Here is a 6,623-nt window from a genome sequence, read left to right on the forward strand (position 1 = left end):
TAATAATTTTGATTGCTTTTTCTCCAAATTAAAAATTATTAATATATGTAGTTTTTGTTTTTTATGTTCGCATACATTTTTCTTTTTTCCCCGGGAGTGTTTTCAGTTCATACATTTTTATTTTGAACATAATGTTATAATTCGAGAGGGTTGGTAAATACATGGTAAAAAAAAATCCCCGTAATAGTGATTAAAAAATATTACTAAAGAAAATTCTAAACTAATTAATGATATTTTTTTGGTTGAGCCGTTGAGGTGAGAGATGCTAGACGGTAAAATGCCATAAATAACAAGGCTGAAATTAGAGAGATGGCGAAGATGTTAGATGGAGACTACGACGGCACTAGAAAAGGAGAGACGCAGAACAAAATGCACGACGGCGTTGTGGACTGGATGGAGGTGCGACTATTATGGAATCCGCGTGCCGGCAGAAAATGGTGAGCCTCTGATGGGAGCCGGCAAAAAGTGGTGAGCCTCTGGTAGGAGCGTAAGGAGTGTGAAAAATTTAGAGGCTGGAGAGTGTGATGTGTGTGTGTCAGGGTTAGGTTTTAGTGAGGGTAGTTGTAAATTGTAACAATAACGACCCAACTTTTGATACGTCATGACTGAAATAAAATAGGTTAAATGTCAATACCCGAGTACCCTAGTGAATAATGTCTCCTTCAATGGTACGAAGATATTATATGTATTCTTGTTGTCAACTCCTTCACCAATGGATTTAACTGAGAAATTTCTTATATTTGTGTATGTGGAGGTAGAAGAAAAAAGTTGTGTGTTTTTCTTTTATCACATACATCTATATATATTATGAGATTAATAACTGATTTTAGGATCAAATCTTATTAATCAAGTTACAACTTAATTTGAAACAGAATCAGTTAGGATCTTATCCATATTTAAAACTCATCATAGAATAAATAATTAATTATTTAATATTCTCAATTATCATATTATTTAACAAATAATATAATAATATTCTATTTGAATTAATATAATTATTTATTTAATCAAATCAAAATAATAATTAAATAATTATTTACCAAGGATTAGAACACTCGTTAGTGTGTGACCCCATAGATTCAATACTAAGCAGGTAGTAAATTAGTCATACTAAATTTACTAATCAAGGTTGGCGTCTAGCAACACTCCTTGACGACCCGATAGTATGAAATAATAATATTTTTACTAAGAACCCAGTATGAACAAAAAATATAACTCATTCCATCTTTTCAACTCTTACTAACTTTTAGAATACGGTATGATTGTCAAACTCTAACTTGTTACCATTATTATAATGAATTATGAATGACTTAAGAAACTCATTTCTTAATTCATTCAAACCCTTTGGTCAAGGTATTGTTTATTTCATTCATTATAAACGTAGAGTTCAAACTCATTACTATAGTTGATGGATTCCAGATTGACTAATCATTAATTCTACAAGTATTTAAATTATACACAATGTCCATTCAACTAGCACCGTAGGGTATTAAGTGTCTGGAATCAAAGTATAATAAATACATTGTGAATTACTATAATAGTCACAGGTCAAAGAAAACTTATAATATTATGTTCATCATAAGAATATCCTATTGACAAATATACGCTAACTATAACAATTAAGAATTTTCAAAGTGAGTCAATTCAATGGTCGTATCTCTATATAATTAAGGATACTATCATAAATTATAAAAGTTTATTCTTATAATAATAATAATAATAATAATAATAATAATAATAATAATAATTCATGATAATATTTTATTAGACATACACACTTATCTCCAACAATGACTAATGTCAAACATTTAGGTGTTACTTGTCGTACGGACCTAATTGACTCTAGACTCAGAATTTCATTATCAGGTATTACTAAAATCCTTTGTCGGATTAGCATGATTAATAAAACCTTTAATATTTACGATGAGATAAAGCATAGAACTAGATTTTTCACAAACACATAATAAAAGTTATAGTAATATCACAAGATAGACATAAAAGGATAAAGTCAAATACATAAGTCGAGAGTATTTACATCTAATATATACATAACAAGATATGAAAACAGTCCTAACCTTCACACGGGTCCCTAAACTAGAATCAAATCGACTTACTAAAAGAATCTATCCCTCAAAACATTATCAAAAGAGAGGAAAATGTATTTCTAAAGAACAAGGTCGTATAGATTTAGATAAAAGGTGCCTATCATCAAGTCAAAAGTGATCCTCTGAAGATTCCTCAGTAACTCCTTCGGGAACCTCTGAACTTAGGTCATTAGCTGCCAAGTCTGTCTCCATCTGCGGATGTGGGAAGAAGGGGGTAAGAACCTAAGGTTTCTAGCATGGTAAAATGGAAGGAAAAAAAAGGGATTCTAGGATCTTTGTCTCTAAATTCTCGTTAAATAAAAACTCGCCACATAGAAATAACAGAATATAAATATATAGTAGGTAAACAGAATTAGTCATAGATAGTTAGAAAATTGCAGTAAACAATCACAAGAAATTCACATGCGCAAACAACATGATGCATGCCTGTTCTTAGCACAGATCATGAACTCACGCATCGGTTGTCTATCTACAGCCCGACGTTACCCAGAACAGATTCTGAATGTGGTTTTTTCACTGAATCAGTCAGCACGAGTATCACATGGGTGTCCCCATGTCAGTCAGATACTAAAGCCACACAGGCTTACCCATGTCAGTCAAGCTAAAATCATCATCATATAATTGTTATAGCATATGTGCGTTCAGTGAGAAACAGGATACCATATGGGTGAACCCATATCAGTCAGATACCACTTGCCAGTGAGTGTCCCTAATTAGCAACTCTGTCCAAATAGTACGTTTTTTCTAACTGGGGTCTCTGTCCGGTTAATACGTTTCTTTTTACTAGGGTATAAGGCATCTTAGGCTTCCTTAACCTCACGGGGTTAATCTTTACTTCCAGTACTTTAATATAATTACTTCACTAACAACTTACACTGTTATTCATTTCCTTAATTTGTTTTAGCCTAATACCTCCTTGGCGACCAGTTTTCTATTTAAATAATTAATATAACAAATGAACTCAAATTCACACAAATTATATATTCACGCATCCGCAACGGGCTGAAGTTTATGATAATGCCATTTAAGCATGGTTTTAATTCTCGAACCCAAGAGTATTCAAAAAAATAATGGTGACTGCTATATACAGATTTTTGACTCAGCAACTATTGACCTTCTAAAGTACATATATGTTGTGAAAAGCTTAAGTACAAAATCTTTACTTATATAAGGTAATTTTGCAGATTCAAAGCTTTAATGTAAAAATGATTTTGAGATATTCTAATAAGAATTGAATTTTATAAGAAATTTCAAAATTCTATCATTACTTTGAGAACATATAGAAAACAACAGAGAGTAGTAGTTTTAGTAAATTCGTAAAAAAATCATTTATACCCAATTGTCCTTTAAAATTGGTGACCTTAAATAAGACTCGCCTAGCTTTCAAACAAATCAAATTTTAGTTCAATACCATATCACACCAAAAAGTTATGTAGCTGGAAATATGACCCTATTTTAGAAGTTGTTTGTAGAAGGCTGTGAACTAGTTACCTTTCCACATGTTTAACTATTTTGTTAAACATGGAATAGATTTGAAATTTAAACTAAGTATAATAGACGTACAAAACTTTAAATTTTCACTAGTCCCAACTTAATTACTTATCATAATTAAAAGTTAAGTAGGTTGAAAGTTGATGCTTCTGCAACAAGATAACATAACTTTTTGTAGAATCCAACAATTTTCAAAACTTCATTTCTCTCAACCTAATCAACAATAAATTCTGAAATTTTTATGTGACATTCAAGACACACCAAGGTTTCATGAAAAAAAAAGTTTCATCCAAAGTGGTGATCTAAATTGTTCCCATATCTATTACAAGTTGCTGCCAAACATGCAAAAATTCTACGTTAAACAATTTAACAACCTTACACCCCAAATTTTGTATCTAAGCTTAGGACTCATCCAAAGTCACAATTCCAACTTATATTTAATTAAGCAAAGTTGTTAGAATCAGTAGTACATCCGCTATCCCCAAGAACTTGAAATCAATAATTCACAAATTTATACATACATATTCATAATAGTTCATCAACTTCCAACAGAATTTTCAAGCATACCTCGTCATCATCAAATTGCATAACTAACAGAAATCAGCATCCTCAAACATCTTCAAACACAGCCACAAATCAATACCTAACTATCCTAACCTTTATTTTTGTTGTTGATTAAGCATAAGAACTTGTCACTATTGCCTTCTTGAACCCGATCCCTAATAACAATTGTAGGATTACCATGTGTTCATAACACGCAGCGGAAGAAAAGAAAGTAATCCTAAAGATCTATTTTGTGCTTAAACTTTATTCCAATAATAAATATATAGTAGATCAGATCTAAATACCTGAGTACGCTAGTAAAAATCTTTTTCTCCTTCGATTGTACAAAGGCGCTATGCGTATCCACACCGAGACCAACATTTGCTGTCAACTCCTTGACCAATGGGCATCTGATCTAAATTGAGAAACCTCTTGCAATTCTTTGCACGCCATAAAATTCTTCTCCAAGAATTAGGTTCACATACGTTTATGTGTGTAGAGGTAAAGGAATAAAACTCTTATTATTCTCATCTCCGTCATTCCTTTACTCTTGGCATACATATATATAGTATGGGATTTATTCCTGATTTTAAATTTGAATCTTAATTCAAATTTAAATCATATCTTGAAATTCTAAATCTTAATCCTTCAAATTTATGAATCATATCATAACTCAATTTGAAAACATAATTAGTTAGGATCTCATCTAAATATAGAAATAGAATAACTAATTATTCTCAAATCTCATTTAATATTCTCAATCATCATACTATTATTATATTCTTGGTGCTAGCAAAGAATATAATAATATTCCATTTGAATTAATATAATTATTTATTTGATCAAATCAAAATAATAATTAAATAATTCTATAGCAAAGATTAGAACACTCGTTAGTGTGTAACCCCATAGGTTTAATACTAAGCGGGTAGTAAATTAGTCATACTAAATTTACTAATCAAGGTTGGCGTCTAGCAACACTCCTCAACGACCCGATAGTATGAAATAATATATTTTTACTAAGAACCTCAGAAGAACAAAGTATAATTCCTTCCATCTTTCCAGCTCTTGGTTAACTCTTAGAGTATGGTTTAATTGTCAAACTCTAACTTGTTACCATTATTATAATGAACTGTGAATGACTTAAGAAACTCATTTCTTCATTCATTCAATCCTCTTGGCCAATGTTTTATTCATCTCAGTCATTATAATCATAGAGCTCAAACTTTTTACCGAGAGTTGACGGGTTCCTTATTGACTAATCATTAATTCTACAAGTATTTAAATCATACCCAATATCCATTCAACTAGCACCCTAGGGTATTAGGTGTTCGGAATCAAAGTATAATAAATACATTGTTAATTACTATGATAGTCGCAGGTCAAAGGAAACTCTATTACCATGTTCATCTTGAGAATATCCTATTGACAAATATACAGTAATTATAACCATTAGGAATTCTCAAAGTGAGTCAGTTCAATGGTCATATCTCTATATGCACCATCTATATATATAATTTAATAAATGAGATCTATTAATCTTCATCCAATGAAGACCATTATATATATATTGGTCTTTCCAGATTATTAATGTCCTTTTTAATAATCCTATGACCAAGAACAATTTCGATTAAATTATAAAAGATTTATCTCTTAATATTATGATCACTATCATAATGATAAATCTCTAAATTTAATCAAGGGCCTTATTATATTGACATTTTAATATAATAACAATAACAATTTATTTGACACATGATTGATTGGATTGTAGTCATACTCCTTATTCCCAACAACAATAATAACCAGAATTTTTCTGTCACACATAAGGCCATTTGGCCGAATCAAGTACAAGCCAGGAAAAATCACTTACCCTTCTTTGCTTGTGGTGGTGGCTATTCAGAATTCGAACAAGCTAAAAGAATGGAGCAAGGGATTGGTCAGAAATTTGAATTGGAGAAAAAGAGAAGAAGATGAAGCTGTTGTCCTTACCTAGCAGAAAACTTGACGGATTAGCTGGGTGGGTAAGTTGCAACTCTTGCCTTAGCTTCGATCGTCCTCCTCCTTGCTCTCTTTTCTATTCCCGTCACTGATCCTCCCTTCCTCTTCTTCGTTCGGGTATATGTGATGATGAACAAATGATATTACTCACCTATACATGTACTGAAGAGAAAAAGGACTGAGGTGTTGAACAAGGCTTCGTGGCTTCTCCTCTCTTCAACATGGCAATAACACATTGATAGAGAGGTGGAACCATGGTTTGTGGCTGAGTTCCTAACTATGCATATAGAAGAAGTAATCAAGGTTTAGTTTAATTGGGTGGGAAGTGGTTTAGTTGGACCAAAGAAAAAGAAACCAATCCAATTTAAAGCTTGGTTCATCAAAATAATGTGGTTCAATGATTCACTTATCAATTCTTTTCAAGAACAATTAAAGAGATGATTAAAATCTTATAGAAATAATTATTCCACAGAATAATTGAAT

At 31.5% G+C, this 6,623-nt stretch overlaps 1 long non-coding RNA gene across 1 annotated transcript; it reads right to left on the bottom strand.

Moving 5' to 3' along the window:
- Positions 2,007-6,411, bottom strand: LOC110267143. The gene is made up of 3 exons (XR_002354493.1): positions 6,132-6,411; positions 6,013-6,054; positions 2,007-2,297 (listed from the first exon to the last, which is right to left on the bottom strand). It is a non-coding gene; the product is annotated as an uncharacterized LOC110267143 (long non-coding RNA).

The sequence above is a fragment of the Arachis ipaensis genome, chromosome B09 (assembly GCF_000816755.2).
Source record: "Arachis ipaensis cultivar K30076 chromosome B09, Araip1.1, whole genome shotgun sequence".
Lineage (NCBI taxonomy): Eukaryota > Viridiplantae > Streptophyta > Magnoliopsida > Fabales > Fabaceae > Arachis > Arachis ipaensis.